The following is a 27,239-nucleotide window of genomic DNA, read 5'->3' on the forward strand; positions in this document are numbered from 1 at the left end:
GGGAAAAAATCGATACAGTGTCGAATACAGGATCGCGATATGGATTTTGCGTGGCGATATAATATCGATTCATGGCCTCCAAGTATCGATACTTTTTGTCATAATTAATGGAAAATATGAAGTGATTTCTTTGGTACTTAAAATAAAAATCAATTGCTTTTATGTTCCATTAGATGGTGCTGTTGAGTTATATTCTGGTGAGGTCAGTAGAGGTGATGGTCAGCGTGACAGAAAAAGTTGGTACAACAAAGATGGCGGCACCGGAGATAATAAATAAGGAGAAACCCGTCCGCATTACAGTCAAGCGCGTGGGATTATTTCAGATTTTTTTTAACAAGGAAGGGACTGAGAATGAGATGGAAATGAGACATGGATTTTGCAAGGAGTGCTGTATGAAAATAAAATTCTCGGGGAATACAACGGACTTGTAGGCTCATCTAACTCTCCACCATCCGGAGATAGCATGAAACAATGACGACAAAGCCAATGCTACATCAGCGCTACCGAGAAACCAGCCGACACTGGACTCACTGAGTCTGACAAAACTGCCTCCCAAATAACACAATTCATTGCTTTCTTCATGAGTAAAGACTTGAGGCCATACAACATTATGGAAACGATGGTTTTAGCTACATTCTAAAGACACTGGAACCCAAGTATGTGACTCCGTCTCAGCATTATTTCATGGACTCAGCCGTATCAAAGCTACACACAGCAGTGAAGCTTGAAGTTGAGGAAAGTTTGGGAACAGCAGGTATACTTGCGATAACTTGTGATATGTGGATGTTGCGGGCAGTAGATTCATATGTTACTATAATGGCTCATTATGTGACATGACAGGAAGCGTCTCACATTCTTTATACTCGAGCAGTACATGAAAGTCACACCGGAGCAAACGTTGCACACCTCCTGCAAGATGCAGCAGAAGAATGGGGGATAGCAGACAAAAAACTGGTGGCCGTTACAGGCAACGTTGCTAACGTTTAATTCAAATTTGAAGTAACTTAATTCCTCATTTTCTGGTTGCTGAAGGGGTTGCAAAATTAATTTTGAACAGTTACAACTTGTATTGTTGAAATGCTTTAATTGGTGTTATCCATACATGTTTGATGTCAGTTCAGTTTGACTGAATACTTTGTTGGTCAGTCTGTGGGTTTGACTCTCATTGTGAAGAAATAAAAAGACTAAAGTGAGATGAATAGACTGAGAATTTTCTCTTATTTGACAAAACAATTATTGATTGAATTCAATTTTGTGGACACAAAATGCAGTTAAATCAGTAATTTTAACCTTAAAGTCGTAATATATGGGGCGTCCCTGTGGCTCACACTGGTAGAGCGCTTACCATCAAGGCTGAGTCCTTGCTGCGGCGGAGCCGGGTTCGAATTCGGCCTGAGCTCCCTTTGCCGCATGTCCTCCCCTCTGTCACCCCCTTTCTATCTATCACTTTCAATAAAGCATGAAAAATGCCCAAAAAAAATCTTTAAAATTAAAAAAAAAAAAAATCGCAATATATATTGTATTGCAATACTCACCATATCGCAAAATGCTTAAAATTGCAATAATATCGTATTGTGACTCAAGTATCGGGATAAAATCGTATCGCGGGGCCTCTGGTGATTCCCACCTCTAATGCTCGGTGCATGCCACTGAATTACATAGTGTGCAGTTTTCCTAGCAAATCATGACAAAATGTTTCATTAGTCAATCAAAAGCACAAGTTGGCCAGTTCTATTGAACCTGAATTTACCCATGAGTAACTGGGACAATGGGTCTGACAATAAAACTGTCAATAAAACATGGATAATAGAGTTCATCAAACTGTGCACTAGGTTTGAAGAGAACATAATTTATTCATGGTTGGATTCTATGTTCAAACTTACAAATGCAAGATGAGGTTACTATTAAAGATTTACAGTTTTTCAGAGGATTAAAGTGTCAAAGTCTTTTAAGTAGTGCTAATTTATTTATTTTTGCCACTTGGGGGAAGCAGAACAAGCTGTAGATGCAGCATTAGCTAGAGGTGTCATGAGTCTCAAATCCATGCTACGATTCAATTTTCGATTTAAATACACTGAAGACAGACTTAGTCTTGATTCATAAAAATCAACTTTCATTTACCTTTCCAAATTCTTCTCTAACAAGATACACACATATAGTATATCAAGTGTGTGAAATATGCTTCACTACGTCCAACGAGGAGCATCTTAAAATGAGAATAGCTGGTCCACTGGATAGGTTTGTCCGACTGAAGTGAGCCAAAGTTGTTGCTAACTTTGGGGCTAATCCTATTCACTCTAATTATCTGATGGCAGCAATTTGCTTTGGGTCTTGAGGAATTGTTGCATTTATTCACAGACTTGGTCACTCAAGCCTTGCACACTCTCTCTTTCTATACTACACTGTGACGTCTTTGACATTTACACATATATATATATATATATATATAATTATAATTATAATTATGATATTAATACCATATATAATATTCATGCCTCTTTTAGCTCCGTTTTGCTCCCTACCAACATTCACCACATCATTAAAATCCAGGGCTCTGACCTTCTCTGATTCAGCTGACATCTTTGTTCATTCTTTGTGCCTCCTACTGTGGATAAAAGCACTCACAATTTCTCCCTGGCCTCACACAATGTGTGGATTAGAGAAAGAGGAATCTGAGTGCACTTGTTAAGCGTAATTACTGGAGCACGCCAGCTGAATCCATCTTCAGGGGCAGGAGTTCCTCAGCAGGAGGTCTCTCCGTTGCCCATGTGTTTTAACTGTGTTTTGGTGTAAACTATAGGCCCTGCACAGCCTCATGGCACCGACCCAATCGGCCTATTTCAACATACCTGCTAAGAGGTTTAACCCCAGTTTCCAGCTTGGAGAATGAAATAAACATGTTCTGGATGTTATTCTGTCTCTCTGCCTCCTGGCAACCTGCTGGCCACATTACACAACACTGCCTACCTGCACAAACAGGACACAGACATGCCCAGATGTGTGGCATTCAAAGGAGTGTGAGGGAGGAAAACGCATGCCTTCTGTTTTCAAATATGGCAGAGCAGGTGTTGCTGCGCTGCCCAAAGACTTCATTGTGTACAAATGCACCTCAACCCTGCTGGAGTTTGTGTCTTAGCCTAATAATTTGTCTGCCTGACAAAGAGGCATCTAATGTGAGGACTGGACTGCATCCATCTCTGGCTCACTGTGTCCTCCGCTGTCTGTCCGTCTCAGTCTGTCCCAGCTTTGATCATGTTCGGCTTTGGTGTGAGTCAGACATGAACATGCACCAACGCACAACCCACAACCCACACAGATCTTGCACATACACTCACACCATACACACACACACACACACACACACACACACACGCACGCATGTATGAAGCTTAGAGTCTTCCGTTAATGCCTGTACGCTTCAGTGCTCTGCCTCCTAACATGTGTTTTTCCACACTTGTCACCTGAATCCAGGTGGGCAGGGATGAATATATAAATATACTTTTTTTTTTTTTTTTAAATCCTCTAATCCCTCAACTATATGTGTCATGTACTGTGTTACTCATTTCAGCCTGAACTCTTAAAATATGTAAAACTGTCAGCAAGACGCATTTCTATATGCATATTGCACATTGTACTTAAAGCGATTCTCCAATAATTTATTTTCAGTTCAGTTCGCAAAACCACTCCAGCTCTGTGTCGTCTCATTGAAATATATGGGATACTGTCTGCTGTTTGACATTATCACAGAGGCTCACATGAGCATTTTTAGCAGCCTCAGAGGAGGAGGTCACTACCTTCCTGGGAATAAAAAGTCCCCAAAACCCAGATGTGTGGCTCAAAACGTTCAATTACAGGAAAGAATCCAATTCATTTTCAGACCAAAGTCACCTTGCCCTCGCAAATTCTGTTATTCCATAATTAAGATTAATTAATTAACAAATCGTTTTCTTTCTTTCTTTCTTTCTTGCTTTCTTGCTTTCTGTGGGTCAATATAAGAACAAGTATAAATTCATGAATTGATTTCTTTCTTTTAACATTTGTTTCTGCATCTTCTGAACAACCAATGATGTTGCAAATAAGAGGAAGCTTATTATTACTGCTACTATTACGGCTACGACTGCTGTACTACTGTTGGATTGCATTATATCCTCCACCAACACTACTACTATTATTCATCACAGGCATCATTATAGTGTTAGTGCTATTATTGTTAATACTGTGCATCTCTGTCCCTATCCCCTTCTTAAATTCCATGTATTGTAATTTATTTTATTTTAATAACAAATAAAATAGACTTTCAGGCTCTGTTAACAAAACATTACAATGAGTTAATCACTATGTATTATATATTATTCTATTATTCTATTATTAAAATAACATATAAACAGCTGGAATGGCTGCTTGGGAAATGTAGTTTTTTTTCCGGCAATTCTGCTTGTCAGACATTTGCAGCATTACCCCAAACAACACAAAAAAGCAAAAAAAAGTCATGCATGTAAACGACAATATATTGTGTCCAGAAAAAAACTATTGTGTCCATTTTTATATATCGAACAATCAGTCGATATAGTGATTATCGTGGCAGTTTTACAATGAATGTCATACAGTCATAGAATATTAGTGCTGTTTGGTAAAAATATTTGGTCTTGAAAAGATGGGACAGAAATTTATGAATAAAAAAACCAAACAGTTTTGCAGTTAATTGTGTTAATGTAAAACCACATCCCTCTTAGTAAGAAGCTGATTGTGAAAAAAAGTTTTTAGAGTGTTTGAGTAAAGCCTTTCAATACCACAAAGAACTGCAATGTCAAACTGTGATAGGATTTTCAAAAATTATCTTGGGTATTTTGACTCAAAAATAGGCCTTTTTTAAATTTTATTTTATCCCCAACGGACACGTAAAATTAAAAAAAAAAACTCGCCCATTTCAAGTGTTTTCCTATTAAGACGGACACTTTCTGCAGTAAAGCTCTTCTGTAAAGGAGACGTCCTCCACCAAGGAAAGTGGCCATGCAAACCCACGGGGAAGTTCTCCTTCCGTGCATCAGTGGAGCAGAAAAAATCCCCATGAAAGGCTTCTTGGCAGCAGGTGACGGGCTACTGTGGCGAAACAGGAGCGAGGGATTGGCTCTCTGTGAAGTGGTTAAGGCTGGCTCGCTCCTTATATCTAAAAGTAGGCGTCTGCCATGCTAATGAGGCACAGCCCGTGGTGAGAAGATGTTCAGAGTGTGACAGCTGCCTGGGAGACCATGACTCACTTAAAAAAATAAATTAAATATAATAATAAAAGCTGATAACTCGTCCTCATGTACTACAACATTGCACTTTAAGGCACACATAAACCTCTGTAGGGGCTACTTGGTGTTTATCATGCATATTTTGGGGACTGAGAGAAGGTTTTTTTCTTACATTACACAACTTCTTCTGTAACAACAGCCATGATTACAGTGCACATAAATATAGTTAAGGTATGTAGTACTGATCAAAGACCAATTGTTGTCATGTGTGATGATTATAGTTCCCATAGTAGCATTATATTGTAGTGACATTCTTTTTTTAATGTGACCTCACTGACTTGTTCTGAACTCTTGGATAATCACAGCCTCGTGAAACTTTACAACCACAAACAAACAAAGAGCAATCAGGTGGTGTTTTGCTTTCTCACTGATTTTTATTTTTTATTTTTGCAGAAATGTTTTTTTTTTATCAATTCTCAAGTATAAAAAAGGATAACATTTAGCACCAAATCTGCATAAAAAATGGTATCAACCCAAAAAATTGCTTCAACGCCTTATGAGACAATTAAGCATGGGAATGGACTTCATATACTAATATAATAATGTTTTAAACCCTGATGCACTTGAATCTAGGGTTGTCAAAAGTATCGATACTAAAAAAAGTATCGATACTAAAACGTAGTATCCGAATACAATACTCATTTTTAAGTATCGATCCAACAACTTATTAAGCAGCTAAACCATACAACCTCAAAATATTGTTCTAATTGTTGTTGTTTATTGTATTTATTTATTTTCAGACCTGAAGCTTGTTAGCATAGTTGCAGTTTCTTTTTGCACAACTGTTTTTTATTATAAATATTTAACCTGTGGTTCTGTTAATTTTTACATGTTGCATTTTTCTTGTTAATACAAATATTTCTGTTAAATTTTGGGGTCTTTGTTTTTATTCTTGCGGTATCGAAAATGGTATTGAGTATCGAATATTTTCCTGAGTATCGGTATTGAGTTGAAAATTTTAGTATCGTGACAACCCTACTTGAATCATTCTAATTAATTATCAGTTGGCCTTAGTTTAGCAACATGTAGGCTAAAGATTGCTGTCCATCAGGTAAATCACAGACGGTTTCACCAATTTTGGTTAGCTTACTCATAGCTCCTTTAGTCTCACGTGTCACTGAATCTCCCAACAGAACACCACGGTTGAATTTCAGCCTGCATGCACATTTTCATTCTGCCATAACAGGGGTAGGCAACCTGAGGCTCTAGAGGTGGCCGATCCATGGTATTTTTGCCCACTCCTTTCCCTCTGCTCTCCCAATGGCTTCCCTTACTTTACTGCTCGCTATAGATTAAACTGCATAATACATAGGGAATAGTAAATAAATAATCACCTCTAGGCCTATTCAGTTATATTCCACTGTATTTCAGATTTTGAAGGTTTGAGTGTTTTGCTGGTAAAATGATGCTGTTTATCGGCCAACTGTGTCTGTGTGACATGAACGCTGTCAAACTGTTAAGACTCCAGCTCGAAGCTTACTGCTTTAAAAAATGAAACAAGTCGATGTTTGACAGAGGGATCTCTGTGAATATCAAAGTGTGTGTGTCCAAGTTGTGTGTGTGTGTGTGCGCGCGCAGGGTTGAAGCTGTCATGTGGTAAACAAAAAGCACATCATTAGCACACCAATCACTACAGTGTTTCTCTCAGTGCTCTTCTTGTGTGATTTTGAACTGTTGCTCAACACTGGAAACTGTTATGAGCTGCGACAAATTGTCAAGTTAAAAGTCAGACAGTCGGCGTGGGTTTGGACCTCTGGCACTAAACAACTTTATTTTATCTCTCTGAATGGGACGTACCTGACAACAGTTATTTAGTTTTAGCTGTAGGAGCTCTCTCTCTTTATTATGTAATAAAACGTTGCATGCAGATTGAGCAAGGCAGGGTTCTGTTCAAATCAGTACACCTACTGGTAATGGATATCTTTTTTAAATAATAATCACAGAAACTGTTTGGCTTTAACTTAAACCATTTAGCTGCAGGTTCAAGTAAAGTTTATTATAATTTTGGTTCTGTATAAAAAACTGAACTGAATCTGAGATCATTTATGGGTGATCAAAATGTTACAATTAACTTTTATGAAGGGAAAACACACGGTGAGAGGGTCCAAGGTCTAAGACGAAACACAGTGTGCCGTGGTATGGAGAATCACAAGATAACAACGCCCTAAAGCACTCCCTGTTTCATTGTCAATTTTACTCAAAATTAGACCATCATTTACAAGATGAACATCTTGACTTGAAACTAGTGACTGAGACCATAACCCCATTATGAGAATGTTTACTGAGGTTATAAATCAAATGAGGAGTTTACTTTAATACAAAAATGTAATACAATTGGATTTCTTTTTGCAGCTAGTGGAGTCGTCCCCTTCTGGTCATTGGAAAGAAAGCATGTTTAAGGCACTTCTGCATTGGCTTCACTTTTCAGACCTGCTTGGTCATTGATTCTAAAAACATATTCTAGGGTGGGTTCGAGAGGGAAAAATAGAGAGTGTGTGTAACACTGAAAATAAAGTTCTGAGCATAGACTGTATATAAATAATGGACGTAGTCACCGTGACGTCACCCATTGGTTTGTGGACTGCCCGTTGGAAGCCTCGAGTTCAGCGTTACACTCGTCGCCATCTTGCGTCGCCATCATGTTTCTGATACGCAGAGCAGACCATAATTGGACTGTGGCGGAGCGCGAGGGATCTGACGACACTGACTACACGCATCTCTACACCGGCAACCCGACTGAGAGAAGCCGCTGCTAATTCATGTTAGCATTAACTGGAGCATTAACTGGGATGTTAGTTTTGGCTAGCAAAAAAACAAAAACAAAATGTATCTTTCTTACCTCAGAAAACTGAGCAGCGAATCCTTGGAGTGTCTGTTAGTCCAACCAAACGCTGAACAAGACATTTTACTGAACAAAACTTTCAAATAAACTGTCATTAAGTGAAAATATAGTGTGAAAGGGTCAAAGTTATGAGACCAAACCGCTAAACGTCCTCTTTTCTATCTATATAACGTTATATATAACTTTATTGACACGTTGCCGTGGATACGCTCTGCTTCTCTCCTGGTGACGGCTCGCCTTGTCAGTGACCTGTCAATCAAAGCTAGAAACGCCCCAAATCATACGATTCTTTATCTTCTATTTTCTTCTAAATGGGGCCATTATTAGAACTATTGACATCAAATTGTCTTGAAGAAGATTTTTTACTAGCGATTGAGACCATAATGTTGTCCCTGAAAATTTTTTCTGAGGTAATAAATCAAGTGAGAAGTTTTCAAATTGAGCACTGAAATGAATGGGCAGATTTCTTTTGCAGCCAATCTTAGCACCCCCTATTGGAATTTTCGGTGAATTGCAGGCTTTATGCACTTCCTGGTGGCTTCCATGCTCAGGCACGGAGATTGCCGCCTGGTTCAGAGTCATAACTGTAAATGTTGCAGTGCAGTGTGTGGAGAGTTTAGGCTATTTGTCGTTGAATAAATAATCTTAAAGACCCAAACCACACTGTTGGTAGATTACCTTGTAACACCACTGTATTTCTTCTGTTTTTCCTTTCGAAAAGGTCACCCAGTTGTATTACAAATTTCTGTGCAGTATTTTAGCATCTGATAAGCCCTTAAATTAATTAATGATAGACAAACTATACTTCCTGGATCATATTGTAGTATTTTGCTTGTACCTGAAACTACATACTACCACCAACACAGCCTCCTGCTCTGTTTTCGATCAAAAAGGGACACTTCCAACTGCAAAGTTTTACATTTGCAAAACATTCTCATGGAATATGAAAAGCTATTTTCATGTGTTTGATAAAAATCTTAATGAAATTCTAAGAGACAAGTGGGTGAGGCCAGGTAGAAAAACACTAATCCCTTTCACATATGCACTGCAACCCTATCTAGACATTACTTGAAGGAGCTGTATCTGTGATTGCAAATGTCAGAATCCGTTGGAGCGGGTATTTGGACAGACTGACATAGGGTAATGTCAGAATGGGCCATGTATGAATAAACAGTAAGCAAGTGTGTGTGCCTGGAACAAAACTGGAAAAAAACTAACATCCAAAGGTGAAGAAGAAGGGTCATTTAAGAAAGACTGCAACAAAAATGACCAACTGGAGAGATGACGAGATTTGGGAACTGCTGTCCGTACAAGCCAACGTAGAGCTATTCAATGAACGGCAAGAGTTTTGGTTGTAATCTTTGCCATGTCCTGCCACCTGCACGCTCTACCCAGGCACCACCCCTCACCATAACCAAACAGAGTATTTCCAGTAAGTGTGAAGGCGTCAAACATGGACAATCTCCTGTTGTGTGCTACAGGGCATTACCTCCATATATAACTTTGGAGTTCAGTTTCCAATGGTTTCATGTGCTAACACAGTGATGTCATTGTGAAAAATAGCAGCCCCCTCATTAATTTCAAAGTTCGAATGTTGCTCTGAATTCAGCCTTTAAAAGCACATGTAATATTGGCCGCTATCTAGCTCAGTGACAAAACGTTTGTCCTCCTGCCAGAACTACAGATGAACCAGGATCATTCAGGATATAACAAGCTAAACTCTACTTCTAAGCTAACCCACCACCCTGTCTGTCCCCTTTATGCAGCGTCTGATCCATCCAGCACTGTGCCCTATAAGTTAAGGACACAACACTACAAAGAGAAGAGGGACTAATCCAATAACCTCAGCTGAACTTTTTCATCTTCAGGCTGTTGGAAGCAACGATGCGCTCACTATCAGCTACTGAACAGGGACTTGTATTTTTTTTTTTGCCACGAAATTGGCTGAGGCAGAGTGGGTAAGTGGGAAATTGTTTGTATGAAAGGGGGTGTTGTGGTTGTATTTGTGTGTGTACATGCACTAGTGTGTGCTGTTCTGTGGTTATCTGTGCTTGTTTGTTTCACTTTGCCGTCACATATGAATGTGCATTTGTGTTAACGTGCTTGTGGCTAGGGCATAATGAGAAAGTGTGAAATTTTTAGTACAGTATGAATCACATTCTGACTGTGTATGCAAGTCTGCATCACGGTTGTCTGTAGGTGTGTGTCTGTGTGATTATGTGTGCTTATCTGCAAGTAAAAAACCTTTTAGACAACCACCTCTTATACTTCACTTACATGTGACTGTGTTTTTTGCTGCATGTGTATGACGGTGATTTTATCCCTCCCATGTAGCTTCCTGCTTTGATTTGTGTGATCCTCGATCCTCTTCCGATAACAAACTACAGCCTCTCAGAAAGCCGAGCCTGCAGCTGCTCCGTCTCTCACCATGTCCTCCATCTTCCCCCCTTCTTCCCTTTCGCACTCAACAGCTTTTATGGAGGCAATAAATAACCTCACACTGTCTCCATGTTTAACTTGGTTTTAGAGGCCAGTGGAGCAGGCAGCGTCCTGCAACACAACACTTTACAAAACTGGGGTTCATCAGGGGGTCATCAAAGATCTTCAGAGTGCTGAAAAGCCCCTAAACGACAACTTCGACATTTTCAAAAATTTGCTCCTTTAATGTATTACCTGAAGTTAGATTAAATTTGATCCCTGTGCACTGGTCCGGATACATGTCTGGAATGTGTTTAGCCTAGCTTAACTAAATAGCTACAGGACAAACTTTTAGCCTTCTTTGGCAACCCTAAAACTCTGTTATTTACATGTTGCATGAAATGGAAACTTCAGAGCTTTTTAGGCTGAATTAAGAAAGAGGGAGCCATCTTTAGCTAGCTAGCTTCTAGTTGGACTGAATGCATTAAGTTAATGGAAGTTCAGAAAAAAACTAGAAAATGCTAGCCCACTTATAGCATTGTGAAAACTTGGAAAACTCAGCTCCAAACTCTTGGTACAACTAGCAATCTGTCATAAAATGTCAAAGGTAATGTCCTTAATGTCTTTTGTTGTCAGTCCAAAATCCAAAGATAATCTGTTTAATGTGATTTAAAACAGAGAAAAGCAGAAAATGTCCATATTTGAGAGGCTGAAATCATGTTATTTTTCTTTAATTTCACTGACTGGTGCAGTGCCCGTTGGAAGTTTGTATTTGTATAGTGCAAGATTGTATTTTGTAGGTAATGCTAATGCCTCTTGCACAGAAAAGCTATCTTTCTGTCCGTATTATGCTTAGCTGTCAGTTAATAAAGTTTTGTTTTTACTGTTTTCAATGGATCAAACTGATGTGGAAGAAAGGGCTTAAATCTTTGCTTAGCATACTAATCTTGAGATAGCACATTATGCAGTATGCTGCACTAAAAGTACATTAACATGAACCCAATCAGCTGATATACTATATTGCATGTAGGTATCTCATATCAAATGATTATGGGCATTACGCTAAGCAACATGAATGTCATCCCTGAATTACATAATGCAACATAAGAAGTGAATAAAGCTAAATAGATTTACAGATGAGATGAGTCAGGTGTGGAAATCCAGAGCGAATTGGATTACTGACCATGTGTAGGCCTATCACACAATGGGGCGGAGCTCCAATAAAAGGCGTCCGATCAGAAACAGTGCAATGCCGCAACATGTCCTACGTAAATGAGGATATTTTGAAAAACGAATTCAAAAATCTTCAAAATCAAGGATGCACACCTACAAAATCTTAGTCGGTCAGCGAGATATGCCCTAGACACACATCCAAACACACTGACGCTTCTTGCTTTATAGATAGATAGTTCAAGTGCCACTTCTATGGTCTTTCCTCAAGGCTAATTTCATCCTTGTATCAATATTCTCATTAGACTTTTGGGCAAAAAAAGGGATGATGTGAATTTGAAAAGCTTTGCAAGTGTCCAATCCTGACAAAAAAAGGCTTTGGGGGTCTTCACAAAACCCTTGGGATTCCATAAACATTAATGAATTCTTTTAAGGGACATTCTAAAGGTCCCCTGTAGTTTCCCTCAAAAGAACCCCTAAAGGTTCCTCGAAGGCCTTTCACTTGTAAGAGACTAGATTAAGCCAGGCTAAAACAAATTTAAAGAAAGGTGCAGGTTCTTATGGAGTCCACCCTGCTAAGTGGATGAAAAGGGATTCGCAGAGATCAGAGGCGAGTCCCATTAATTGTGATCTATGTGTGTTTTAGCAAGGATTAACAAAGCAGATGAAGGAAGCAGCATTTACCTGTGTGACCTTTTTAAAGCCCTCATGGATCTGAAAGGCAAATAGGGGCCCCAACCGGCAGGCCAGAAAGAGAGGAGACCGATAAGAGCCTTTTCCAATATCCTAGTGTACTATGTTCAAAGGTGGACACAAAGGTGGTTTTTTTGAATGTCATTACAGTACACATACAGTCACATTAGAGGCTTAATTTGCTGTCATTGGAACAATGATTTGAATCATTCTTTTTTTTTTTTTTTAAACTAATATAATCTGACTGATGGTTGAACCTCCATCTATACTCTTATACGAGCACCACTCTGTATTTCAAACTACTGTACTTGGTGTTAAATTGTCACATCATTTCTTGTGTCACTGAATATAAATATTTATTTAAATGGTTATCGCTGCACTTATATAAATTCAGCGTCTGCCCCCTCCACTTTTCTGTTCACACACAGAGTGATCATTTGCATTTATTCCTTGTGCCGCACTGTTATGTAAATACACTAACGTACACAGACTGCAAGATACATAACCAAGCACTACACCACATAAACAGCAGGTGGTGGAAGAAATACTCATATCATTACTATCACGATACTCTATTACAAGCTAGCGGCAACTGAAAAGTGAAGCCAGTGTGAAAGTGCCCTTACCCTGCATTCTTTCTAATAGCCAGCAGGGGGCGACTCCACTGGTTCTAAAAATAATTTTGATTGACGTCTACAAGGAAAATTATCGTACTTCTTACTTGATTTATTACCTCAGTAAAAAAAATCCAAATGAGTTTATGGTCTCAATCAAAAGTTTCAAGTCTTCTTCAATACAGCATGATGTTCATTTTGTAAAACATGGTCTCATTTCGATTTAAATAGATAATAAGCAGTGTAAGCTTGAGGGCTTGGCTATCTTGTGATTGGTAGGTTGCTATCACACTACGCTGTGTGTTTTCGTCGGAGAACTTTGTGTTTTCAGTTCATGAAATTTCATTGTTAACATTTGTTTGCCTAGAAGTGTTTTTTTGAGCATTCAACATATGACATCATAGCGTTTGTCCACTTCTTTAGACAGTCTACTGTTACAAGTACACTGTAAAAAAAAAAAGATAAACAATAGCTACTCAATAAAATTGAGGCAACAGATTGCACGCAATATTATTAATTAAATCTAACTACGTTACAAGTTGAGTTAATAACTTAACAGGAAGTGCCTGTCATTTAAAAACTGACTAATTCTATTGTGTTGGATTCATTCAAAATTCTCTTGATTTAGAATTACATACATATAAAGATTATATATAATGTGATCAAAATAAGTAGATTCTATCTCAAACATTTTTATATTAAAGTTACTTAAACAACTGCCTCAAAATCAAGGACGCATTTATATTTAATACATTTTATCAAATATATTAAGTAAAATTAAATGACTACAGAATAATTTATTACAGTGTAAAGGTCTTGCATTCAAAATTGAAGTAAATGTTAAAGTAGCACAGCATTAGCATCACATTTGATTAAGTAAATATACTTATTTTGCAGGATGGCCCATTTCAGAATTATATTACTGTACTAGAATTATTGATGCATTACTCACTTTAATGTTTCATCTTGTAAAGGTGGAGCTTGTTTTAATTACTTTACATATTGCCGGGTAGCTTAATGTATAATACATCATAATTTATTAGTTGATTATATTTTGTATTACTAATCTAAATCTGCTTAATAACTAAAGTTACCTTAGTTATAAAGTAGCAGAAAATTGAGTACCTGAAAATCATGCTTAAGTACAGTGCTTGAGTAAATGTACTAAATAACTTTCCATCTCTGCAAACAGCTATATTCATTTATAGCGGCCCTTAAACATTAGCAGCATCACCTTTCTTCTGACACAAATATGTCATGAGTTGTTTTCCCTCTTTTTTTATTTTTATTTCTTTCCTTTCATTCCGGCTTTATTTGGGGATCCAGATTTAGCTTTGATGTTTAGGAAAAAGCATCTAGCTTGCCAACAGTCAGCACAATTAGCCACGTTAGGTTATGATCAAACCAAAGTGCAGGTGCAGACTGAACCATTTTTGTCTTAATGAGGGGGAGCGCTGGGGGGGAAAGGGCCTCACAAACTTCTCTTCCATTTTAACTTTATTCTTACATAAACTAAAGTAAAGTTTCTAGAGGGAGTTTTTGGTTTCACACTGATAACTATAATAGATTTTGTTCTGCAGTGGATCCTTTATGTTTAAGACATGAGGGTTGATGAACGTTCCCTGAACATTTTTCTGATACGTATGCATTTTTAGACCACAGCTTCTCAAAAATCAACCCCATGAGTCATTATGACTAATGGCTTCTGACTGCTTTTGTTTACTTTCTCCAACTTTTCACGCCAGGTACCTGTCTCACCCACACACATAAGGACGGGGAGGATTTTTTGGTGCAGGACAATACCCTCATCTGATATGAATTATGTTTAAAAACCAGTGCCATCCACGCTCCTTGCCGTCTTCAGAGCGGTGGCAGTAACGTAGGCGGCTAATTATTTTCTCTCCCTCTTCAGAATCAATTGATTGCGTGTCTTTGAGTTGTGAAAGCAGCCGAAAGGAAATGTGCTGTCATATTCACATCATAAACGTTATTATTCCGCACACATAGCACGCAGACACAAGGTTGACATTTTCTAATTAAACGTTTCCTTAAGCTGTGTACATCTCCCTGGGAAGTCTGAAAGACGCAGACGCCCTCACTGCCAAGATGAAAGAACTCATTATTTTCCATTGCCCACTATCGTCCTCATGTTTCTCCCCTTTTTATCCAGATAACAGAACTATTCCATTTAATCAATGCTGCCTGCTAGAGTACAGCAGAGCAGCCACGGTCAAGAAAATGCACCTCAACAACTAAGCATAAAATTCAATTCTGCCCCCCCCCACACACGCCACCCCAAAACAAACAAGCACACAGAGCAGTGGGGCATTCATCATTGCTGTTTCTGGTTTGACAACTCGCTCTGTTTTAGTATTACAATCATAAGCCCTGAATTGGATAAGGGCAGCAGGAGAGGTTGAAAAATGGAAACGCAATGGATTTGGCCCGCCACCAACAGAAAAAAGCCCTTTCCTGTGCGGTTGGAAATGATAGCTGCACAGAAGTTGCAAGGAGTCGGAGATTATATTCTAATCCTCAACTCACACTTTAGTGGCTCTGTTCGAATAGAACCCACGGGCATTGTTAAAAAAAAAAGCCTTAATATGGAAATGATTTAACAAAGCAAAAAAAAGGGGAAAACGCTATTCAAAACTTTTTATTTTTATTATATTCTTAGTTTTTATTCTTGATGAATAGCAGCAAGAGATAAAAAACAACAGTAAAAAAAATATAACAGATGTTCTTTTAAAAACTGGATTAACTGTGATCAGTGACAACAAAGGAATGTTTCAGTGCTGTATCAACTTTACACCATATCAGAAGCATAAAGATGAAGCAAACGTTGCTGAACATATAAAGCACATCATGGGATATGTGTTGCAGAGCCAGTGTATCTCTCTGCTGCTCATAGGATTCAGTTTGAAACTCCATCAGATATCCCACTGACACATAGGCAATCATCAAGCCAAAGCCGTGTGCATTAGTCCGCATTATCTGTCGCTGCAAACTGTGCAGCTTCTTTTATTCACTCAGAAAAAAAAAGTTTCATTGTTTCTCGGAAAAGTTTTTGCAGACAGCAACTAGCTTTGAGTTCCCAGATAAGTCACATTTAAATCAATGTCTTCGGTAGGAACAGCGGGGCGTTGACGTTTGCTTTGGAACGGATAGCTGTTATTGCAAACATATTGGTTATCATAGTCAAATATTATCTTAAAGAGCTGAGGAAAGTCAGCTTGGTGAGCAGATTCTTGGAAAAATGCTTAAATGGGGTCTTTTGGGTAAATGTTGTGTAACAGCTTTTCACACGGTTCATTTCAGTCCAAAGCATTTCAGTGCAACTTTTCATATGTTCAACCCACTCATCAAAGAGAATTAACTCAAATAATTACAACTTCCTTGAACACATTTCTACATCTAAAACATGTAGAGTGCAATTAGGTAAATACCTACTCGGTTGAAGTTGCATTGATTGATTGAGTGAATGCTAAATTGACTGCACTTGACAAGTTCTTTTGTCGTCATAGTGACCACTCAAAGTGCTTTTGCACCACAGATTGTCATTCACCCATTCACAGACACATTCATTCACTGGTGGCCAAGGCTAGCCTACAAGGTCAGTAATCTAACCATGAAACTATAAAGGCGCAGGCGACCACTTCACAATCTGAGCCCCAGCCGACTAGAAGAACAAAAAGAAGCTGATTTCCACACATCCAGAGATATTTTAGAATTTTAAGGTAAGAGATAAGATAAGATAAGATAAGACTATTTATCGCGCAGTGGGGAAATTGAGTTGTCACAGCAGCTCAAGATTCAGACACATAGATATACAAATCATATAAATAAATAAAGAATAAATGATATAAACAATAAGACATTTCCATAAATTCTATACACATTAGCTATTTGGCATTTATTATGTTTTTTATTTTATTTTGTGTGTTTGTTTTCCTGAAAGTACTTTGCATTTAAAAGATATTGCACACTTTAGAGAAAAAAATATTTTAGCATGTTAAATAAGTTGTTGCATGTAATGGTATGAACATCAATGAATAAATATATTTAAATATATGCAGAGATATACAAAGTATAGTATAAGTGGCATATTACTTGTATAATAATCTAAAAAAAATACAGAAGGCCTAATATAGGCATAATTTGGTCTGGTGTAAACAGAGATGGTGCAAATAAATAAACCAGTAAAGTGAACTGGAAAAACAAACAGTACTGTATGTGGTGCTGCTGAGTTTGCTACATATGTCAGTAGGAAATGATTTGCTGAAACAGCAATGAACAGCATTCGTTTTCAGTTGGATTTTGGTTTCTGTCCACCTGATGAATTCATCCTCCTAAAATGTAAATGTAAATGAGAACAGAATTTTCAGAATTCAGATTGCATGTCTACAAAAAACAGAAGTTTATCAGTTTGAACATTAATATAGTGTCTTTGCACAGTTTTCAATGAAATAAATATGTAAAAATGGATTAGCAAATGATCACATCTGTTTTATTTACCTGTCTGAATGGAAATTAGGCTTGTGCAAGTGCTCACAGTCTTCAGATTAATAAAACAGAGCTGAACTGAGATACATGCACAGTTTTATAAATCTGATGACAAGAATATGTAAACATATTTCTGTTCTTGGCCACTCCTCATGACCCTTTAACATAAAGTCAAGGCAGCTGTTCCCACCAAAACCGCTGTCATCTTTGTTTACATTCTGGAAAATCAGGCCCATTAAAAGGTTTCTGAAATAGCTATTAGCAGTTCCTGTTTTCAGTTTACCCAAGAACAGATCAATGAATCTCTTTGAAATTTGATGATTTTCAGACAAGCTCTGGGGCCAGATATATAAACATTGCTTAAGAACAAAAACCTTGATTAGGGCTTTTACCACACATAAATTGACATTTATAAATGAAGAGCATAATTCAGACCAGTTTTTTTTTTGTTTAATTATTTTTTGTTACACAGCATTCTGTAGAACATATAAAGCATCTTTTATTTTGAATTTTTTATGAGAACTTCATTGATCATTTCTTTTAATTAAATTTGAGCCATCACTTTCCTGTTAATGATTGTTAAAGTTGATCCTGAATTGTGTAATTTCCTTTAGTGGGTTTCAACAGGAGTGCAGTGAATGATTTATGGATCATCCTTCTGATGTTTGAATAAGTGGTATGGGCGCTAGAAATAGCCACAGCCGTGCGCAATGACAGCTGCTCTGGTGCTGCTGGAGAGCATTGCTGATGTGACGCAGTCGGTGAAATTAACTTTCTTTGCTGTGTTCGTCATTGACAGGTTTAAAGAGTGGTCATATCTATTTGTGGCTAACTGTGGGTGCATGAGCAAATGAGGCTAATGCACCATGTTCCACAATGAACAAAATATTTATGCATATTTCTATGATTATGCCTACACCAAGCTTTGTGTATCTGGCTTCTGGTGTTTTATGGAGCATCATCTTTCTGCTATTTCTTAGTGGATTTATAGCCATTTATTTACTGAAATAATGATGTCTTACAGTAAATAAATGGCTATAAATACATTATATCATACTGAATAAAAAATATGTGTATGATGTGTGTATGTGTTCAGATTGGACTGAGTTTAGACTTTAGGGAAGAGTAAGATTTTAGTGGAAACGGCTACAATCAGGTACCAAGGGGTTTAAAGTTCCTTAATTGCCTCCATGAGCAGCTACTGCAGCTCCAACTGCTGGCCGTGCTGATAAGTGGGTCAAACCAGTGGGCGAAACTACAATTGGTAACTTGTATTGCAATCCACCAAGACATGATGGAACCCAAGACAGACTGGTTTGCTCTTGTCGGAGGGCGGTGTTGGGTTTTGTTTCAACTGTTTTCAACATGGGCCCGGGTCACAAATGTTCTTATTAGAATAGAATAGGGTTGTGAAGGGGTGTAACATTTCCGGTAAATTTCCAGAAACTTTCAATGGGAAGTTATGCTGGGGATTTTGGTAAATATAAAAAAATACATGATATTTCAACAGATTTATTTGTAAGTAGAACTTTATCAAGCTTTTAATTATTTTATTGAACAATCAATTCTTTCATTGAACAACAAAAACAATGCTGAGTTAAATATTACCCATGCCCCTGACCACACCCATTCAGAAATTCTATAAAATGACTCCGGCCTCCAAAAATCCCCAAAAAGTCTCATTCAAAATGTAAATTTTGAATTGAACATGTGATGCAGGAATGCACAGTGCATGTAAGGGGCGTGGCCTCAGCAGCTCTGCAGTAAGCTGTGTGCATGTGATTGCTGAGTAGCAGATATATTCAACTGTAGGTCTACTTGCATGAAATCTGGTTGTTTTATTCAAGATTATGCTAAAATATATTTTCTCCAACTATATTTTAGTTCCTGTTAATTAACAGGCAGAAACAGAAGGTTGAAAACAGTGTTTGGAGCCTTGGGTGTTGCCCTGGACTGAGTCATGTATATGCAAATTCAGATAGGGTCAACTTGCCAAGTCGTATCCATCATGCAGCGCGTGGCTGGATCTCCTGCTCTCCATAGAAAATAAATAGGATCTGTCGACTTTACATACATCACTGAATCCAATATATGTCCACCGTTACAGTTGTCTCATTCACCTTTCATAGTATCTTTGCTTTACATCTCTCCCTCTGGGCCGCTCTTCAACTGTCCCTCACAGTTTCAGCACCTCTGTCCCACACTGAACATCAGCTGTACCACACTAGAATGCATCTGCAACAATTTTTGTATTTCTGTCAGATTCTGTGTGAGACAAGAAAATATTTTAGCACAGTGTCGGTGCATAAGGAACAGGTAAGGCACTTCAGCACAGATAATGCCACTGTATCTTACTACAGAAAAAAAGTGTTTCTTAATGCACCTTAATGCAAGCTGGCATATTTCTAATCTACCATCAGAACCAGCATACTTATAAAAGCTGCTCCAAGCTTCTGCTGTTATCAGCGCTTTAAACATCCAACAACTGTAGTTTTAAAGTATGGTGCTCTCCAGGAAATTAATGTGACTGATTCTGCAGGAGCTTGTGATTCAGTGCATGCTAAAAAAAACCAGCTACGATTACAGTGTGTATGCACCAAATGTAATATGTAGTTTAACTAAATGTCATTTGAAAAGCACTGAACTAGGGCGTTTGTGAAAAAAGCCTATTCTCGACAAACACCTTATTCATTTCATCAAGTTCCCAGTGACATTTAGATATTATAGTTTTTAGTGTAAATCCCCCACAGTGTATAGTACCATGTTTCCATGATCCATACAAGCTCTTTGTACTGCGGTAGGTACCATTTTAACTGTCAAAAATGTCATATTTATAGTTTAATTTAGGGCATATAATAAAAGGATACAAAGGCTCAGGCTTACAGTGTGATCCATGCAGCACACTCTACAATTAATTTATTCAGTACATTCTTTGCTTGTAAATACCAGTGTACTCGACTATTTTCATCACAATAGTCATCATTCAGAATGAGATTTCCATCTCTGATCACCATGAATGTACAGAAAATGTAAAGAATGTCTCTCAGAAACATAACGCTTCTTGCTGAATTTAGTGGTACTTCTGAAAAAGCATTATGAGAGCACAACAGGCCTCGCACACACAGCAAAAACAAACAACAAACAGCAGATTGTAGATGCCACCCTGCCTTTATCCATGTTGTACTCTGCTGTGGCTGTGAGTTCAAGCAGCATAGAAAGGCAAACATGATCCAAATGGTTCACGGAGGCAGGAATTTAATTGCTTGAATTAAAGCTCAAGGCGAAGTCTAAATGAAAATTTCAATGAACCGTGGGCCTCCAATCAGATGCTAGCACCTTTACAGGCACCAGGCAAAGGGTTGTGTGTTTTACTTGAGGGCACTTGAACAGAGATACACTCACTGCACCTACTGTGGTGAACTGTGCTTTCACATATGTCTTCACTTTAACACTGAACCAGATGACTGCATTTCATTTTAAAGGCGCACGCCACCGATTTCAACATGAAGGTCGGTTTATTTGTCACGAGGAGCAATACACAACAAGTCGTATAATGTCTGCTGTGGTTCTGAAGGGAATCTGGAAAAAAAACCTTGGTGGTACTTGTGCTGCTGTGCAGATATTCTGAGCTCATTATTTTGTTTTGTTAGGTTTGCTGGATTGAGTACCCTTTGTCTCCCAGTGAAACCTCTTCAGTATTCTAGATAGTAAGCTGTCTGCTTCTAGTAACCTATAAAAAACAATTATTGGAATTTAAAAATAATAGACAAAAAACAAGCAAAATGGGCTGTTTAGTACCACTGATTATTGGACTTACATTAACATTATTGCCAAAACTTGTTCAAATAGAAAAATACAACTTATCCTCATACAGGCTTATGAACAGTTCATAGTTATTCCTACGAAAAGCAATGAACTAATTTTCATAGCTATCCCATATAATTGTATGTGTATGTACCATACAGACCATGGACACATTAAAGGCTGGGTGGCAGATGGCATGAATTCAGGGCTATGACTCAGGAGACAGGTTTTCATGTCTCATCAGAAATATCTTTACTCGTTTTCTACAATTCCAACGTAACTGCGTCCAGTAGTTATTTTAAACCCAACCCTCTTCTTTTTTTAACAACTGTAAACAAGTGGTTTCGTTATCAAAACTTAACCAAGTAATTCTGTATCAAAATGTTATCAATGTATTCAAAACAGCGACCACCATAAGTTCAAAATGGTGACAATTATTTAATGGGTTAGGGTTAGGGTTAGCTAACCCTATCATACGTTGCACAAGTTTCCGTAAGAGAGAAAAAGTGCTTCGTTAGGTTTAGGAAAAGATCGGGGTTTTAGTTTTAACAAAATCTATCTTTGTTACATAACTTTCGTTAGTTAAGTTACATTACAGAAGATGCAAACCTCGGTCTTCTGGGTGAAATTCCTCCGTTTGGTTGACCTATCAGTCCACCCCCAGCTTCTCCCCTTTGGATTTTGTTGCTCTTTATACTATGTCACCTGACTTCCTCCTTAGAGGCAGCAATGCATCTCCTCACATAATTATGCGGGGTCAATACTATTTGCAGTGCATTGCTTCCATAGGTATAAATACAAATGGTTAGTGAGACCAGCTTGAATAGAGTGATTGTTCAATTGCCATGAAATGTAGCCTGTTTATCGTGTCTTAAAGCAAAGATGAGACACATTCTCTGGCTCCAGCTTCTCAAATATGAGGCGTTTAAGGCCTTTTTTATTTAAATGTCAATCCAAATCTGTTGGTCTGATACAACGAGATGTTTGAAGATGTCACTTTGACCTGTGGGAAATTAGATGGGTATTTTTATTTTTTTTTTACAATTTTAATTTTTTTTGGTTGTAGCCCTACAGTGCAGAGACTGGAAATTGAACTGAAACTGAATTAAAAAAAACTACAAACAAGTTGATACTGAAGTTATTTTGGAGTTTACTTTGTGGCCTCTCGTTGTCAAATATTGCTTAATGCAGCTTAAAGTCTGTAAATCTACTCGGAAAAAAGTGTCAAGCGCATGTGGAGTATCTGTGGTTGAGGAAGCGGTCAGCAGTGGGAAAGCAGCACTGTTTGAAGTAATTTAGCTTTACTGCCTCCATGCTTGGTGCAGCGTTTCTCCGTGACCGATCCATTTTAAAGGCGGTAAATATATACATCACCCTCCTGTGGCGAGCTGTGGTGCAGATAGCTTTGTAATGGTGCTGCTCATTTTGTGTGTGGATATGAGCCTGTGTGTGTCTTTGAGTGAGTGTTTTTTGTGGATGCGGGTGTGTGCTCATGAACGTTTGTGCATGCATGTGTACCCTTGTGTCCTGGCAACTGTCATGGGCTGTGTATTCTGTGTCAGTGTGTCTAAGTGAATGTGTGCAGCTTCAGAGCCACATTCATGGAATAATGTCCTGCAGGGCAGGCAGGTGTCGGGGGATCTGACTGAGAAGAAACTGCCCAACTGTGGTAATAAGTGTCTTCCTTGTTGGAATAATGCTTAAGACTAAAAATGACTGGAATGATTCAGACTTGCCAGCATGGTCCGCTGAGCTCCCACTCACCACAGCGTGAAAATATAGGCTGCAGCAGCACAGTGAGAAATGTTATGGTTTCGCTGTGTTGCGACTTTGTGTGTGTGTGTGTGTGTGTGTGTTGGGAGGAGAGGCAATGAAAAAGCCCTCACACAGAGCCCGGCTAGTAGAATTACCCCTGGAGAAATTAGCACATAATGTTCTCAAATTATAATTCATAATGTTCTTTTAAAGGCTTGTTAGCGCTGTGGTTGGCTGTTTTAAGAAAAAAACAGCTCCACAGAGAGCATAGAGTGGTATTAAAGAGTTTACATGCAGGCGTTTCTCAAAAAGATGTGGCAGCTTCGCATCCTTTTCTCAGGGTGCTCTGCCCACAAACAGACATCTGAACTTCCAGATAATTCACACAGAACGTTGTGTACTCCAGATAAGTTGACACAACTGTTGATGGCAGAAAAAGTGGAATAATTGAGGTCAACTCAAGTCAGATGTATTGGAGTCATTTGAGTGTTCTTTGAAAAATCATGCACTCATCAATGAGTCATAAATGAGTTAATGGACAAAAGAAGCGTGACAAGTATGCAGCAGACAAAGCTCACTCCCACAGCCTTTGAGTCTATCTGCAGTAATGCATTTCTGTAGCGCTTTCATATTTCAATTATAATATATAATGTGTTTTAATTTAAAGCCGAAATCAGGCTCTGAATAATGAATGTGCTTCTGTCGATCAAATGCCCACTTCTACTACTTTCCATTCACCTTCTAAAACTTTTGAACTCAGTTTATTCTATGCACACAAAGCTGTGTTGTTTCTGGTGGAGATGTTTGTATGTGACTGCAGTTTTCAGATTACAGACTTCAGACTATTTTATGCGATTTAGTGCCCCTACAGTGTCAGAGTGTTATTCATTCTACGCCATTCGGATTCAAGCGAACTATACCCTCATAGCTTTCTAGGTAAGGTATGAGGACCATAACAACCAGAGTCAGGGATGAGTTAATGAGGTCCCTGCCATTTTTAATAATTGAGTATTTTCTTTCCAGTTGCTGTGTTGCCATCATGGCCTGCTCCACAACTATTAAAATGGCTTTCCGAGACAAAATGTTGCCTCATAAAGGTATATTGTACATAATTAAAACTACAGTCAGCAATATTAGCAGCTATCAGCTACTTTTGCAGCCAAACAGTTTAAACTACAAAAAAAAATCCTCAACATTAATCTATAAACCCTGACAGGAGCAGAGACAAGGGATGTTTTTCTTCTGTCTGACGATTTTGTGTCTGTTGGGTCGACTGTCACATTAAATAGATTTCTCTTGAACACACTCAGCGTTTGACAAATATAGTCCTACATTCCAACAGCGACGGATGCTTATGTAATCAGTATTCAACAAACACAAATGGCTCCCCAAGCAAATAATGTTGTAAGCAAATTATTAAATTAACTTCAATAACATGCTTGACCTTTGTGCAAGCTGCAGTTACTGCAGTCAACCAACAAGGTTAAGAGTCAGCTTTTCACATACAGGATTTCTGTAGCTGAAATGAAAATGCAAAAATATAGAAACAAAACAAAACAAGACATATAGTAGATAAGTTTTATTTCTATTTTTATCAGTCTTGTGCTACTTGCTGTTGTATATAAACACCTAATGTGTGTTTTCCCTTGTTAATTAATCAAGTCAAAAACTAATCTTTGCCAGGAGAAGGCTAAAAAATTCATGACCATCTGGCTCAGAAATTTTTAATCACTGGCGTTGCAGTTGAGGAGGAGGACTTGTAGAGTTCCTCTGCGGCTCTCAAACCACGGTCCAAAATTGTTTACTTACATGATAAATACATTGAGATAATTTATAAGAGCTCTAATATCATTCTAAGCCTGCTTCAGTGTTGACAATTCACTACTAAATGTATGCAAATGGCAGATTAATATCTAATAAAAAAATATTTTAGATTTTTTGCATTTAAGTTAAATACACAACATGGAAAATATACCTGACTGACATAGCTTATTTAGGCTGATGTGCACTTAAATACACAGCTTGGTAGCTTGCTGTACACCCAAATATAGTCCAAGAGGGGGTGGAATATTTCTGTAAAATTTCCAGAAACTTTCCATGGGAAGTTAAGCTAAGGAATTTTGGAATAACAAAAAACAAAACAAACATGACATTTCAACAGATTTATTTGTCAGTAGAACTTTATAAAGTTTAGTCAATTCACAACTCAGCACTAAACGTATTCAAATGGCAGTTTAATAACTATATAATAAAAAACTATTTTAGAATTTTTGCATTTAAGTTAAATACATATTACATGGAAAATTTACTTTACTGACATAGCTTATTTAGGCTGATGTGGGCTTAAATACACAGCATGGTAGCTTGCTGTACGCCCAAATATAGTCCAGGAGGATTCAGGGCTTTCATGCACCGTGGAAAAGTTCAAAGGATCACAGTTTCATGGATTACTTTTGATATTAAATCTAAACACACAAAGACTGGAGCGGCTGCAGTCAAGACAAGAAGACCAGCCTGTCCAATCAAAATACTTAGACGAGGTCAGCAAGTTTTGGGTTCGTCTCACTCAATCAGATAATTAGACTTCCTAGACCGATGCGAGTGAGTCGTTCAGGGACATATTTGGAGTCGGAGACACAAACAATCCCGTCGCCTCCCCTTCACCTCCCGCTCCTCAGGGTAAAGAGTACATACCCGCCGTTGAATCCTGGTATTCAGCGAATGACAATATATCAGGACAGTTCTCAGGGTAGCAGAGACGGCGGAGGACGTCGTCATGCTTCGGCAGTCAGCCCTCTGGATCTCCGGGTTACATGTGCTCAGTGATGTGGTCAGACTCAAAAAACAAAAAAAAGAAACACAGCCACAGGCCCAAAATGTTATTCCATCTCCCAGCTTTCTGATGTTTTTCAATTCCGACCCTGCAGAAAGAATAATACACTGTTTTCACATTCAATTATGCAGCAGCTGAAACTGCTCAGGAGGTAGAGGAGGAACAACAACATTATGTATTAGGCTCAAGAGGACAGCACAGTTATCTCTGCTGGTAATGACAACATGAGACTCCACTGATACCATTTTTTAAGCATTTATTTTATCCCCTTGTGTCCCTGCCATGGCCTGTTGAGCCACATATATTTGAAATTATTTTTTTATTTTCCTCTGCAAAGTGTGAAGCGCTTCCCTCAAATCCAATAAGATGTATTATTTACTGTCTTCTGAAGGAGCGGGAATCCTTGAAGGCCCTAAGCTTCTCTCCGCAGTGTGTGGTATGTGCTTAGAATATCACTGCGGAGAGGAGACAAATGTTTAATAGGCAATACTCAGCTACGATTTGGATCACTTATTAATGCGGGAATGTACAAAATACACACAGCCTGCTGTTGCTGCAAGACAGAGAACACACAAAAGTCGATGATTCCTGAATAAAAAATAAAATGATCAATAAATTATGTTCCTTGTTATTTCAATTCATTCCTACATCGGTGTGGTACCCCTGCCTGCCAGTGTAGATTCCAGCTGTCACACTCTTCAGAGCTGGATTACACTCACCACGCTCCAGCACGATCACAAATATCAGAACATTTACTTTAACTGACTCTAAAGAGTTCATATTAATTCTCCTCTAATAAGGCACTCTAAAAGTGAGTTGTTCCTTGTCAACATTAAGTTTTTAAAATGTTTTTGTGATCTGTCATACACAAAAAGAACTAGGATGTGACTAACAGTGGGAGGAAATGGCCAAGTTACAGCATATCACCAAAATCATCTGGATGGAACAAACATTAATAGCTAAACTCAGTTTGATGTCAGCCCTGTAGGCTGCTTTGCTAAAAAACAATATTTTTGGTTGCTGTCATAATATTTCAGGGAATTTCTTTAAAAAAAGGAAGCCAGAATTTATTATGTGTTATACTTTTCCAGTGGTCAGTGGCAAAGATTTAATTAACTTGTCAAACTTGTTTTTTATTCAATGTATTTACATTTTTATGATCTGTCAAATAGTCTTTCCTCTTTTTTTTTCTTCCCCCAACTGAACACTGCTTCTCTCGCCCTCTGTACCTTTGCATCCCAAATCTCTGTGTGTTTGTACTGAAAAGTATTTGTACACGATTCATAATATAAAGTTATTTGGCGTTGTGT

This window comes from Centropristis striata, chromosome 16 (genome assembly GCF_030273125.1).
Source record: "Centropristis striata isolate RG_2023a ecotype Rhode Island chromosome 16, C.striata_1.0, whole genome shotgun sequence".
NCBI lineage: Eukaryota > Metazoa > Chordata > Actinopteri > Perciformes > Serranidae > Centropristis > Centropristis striata.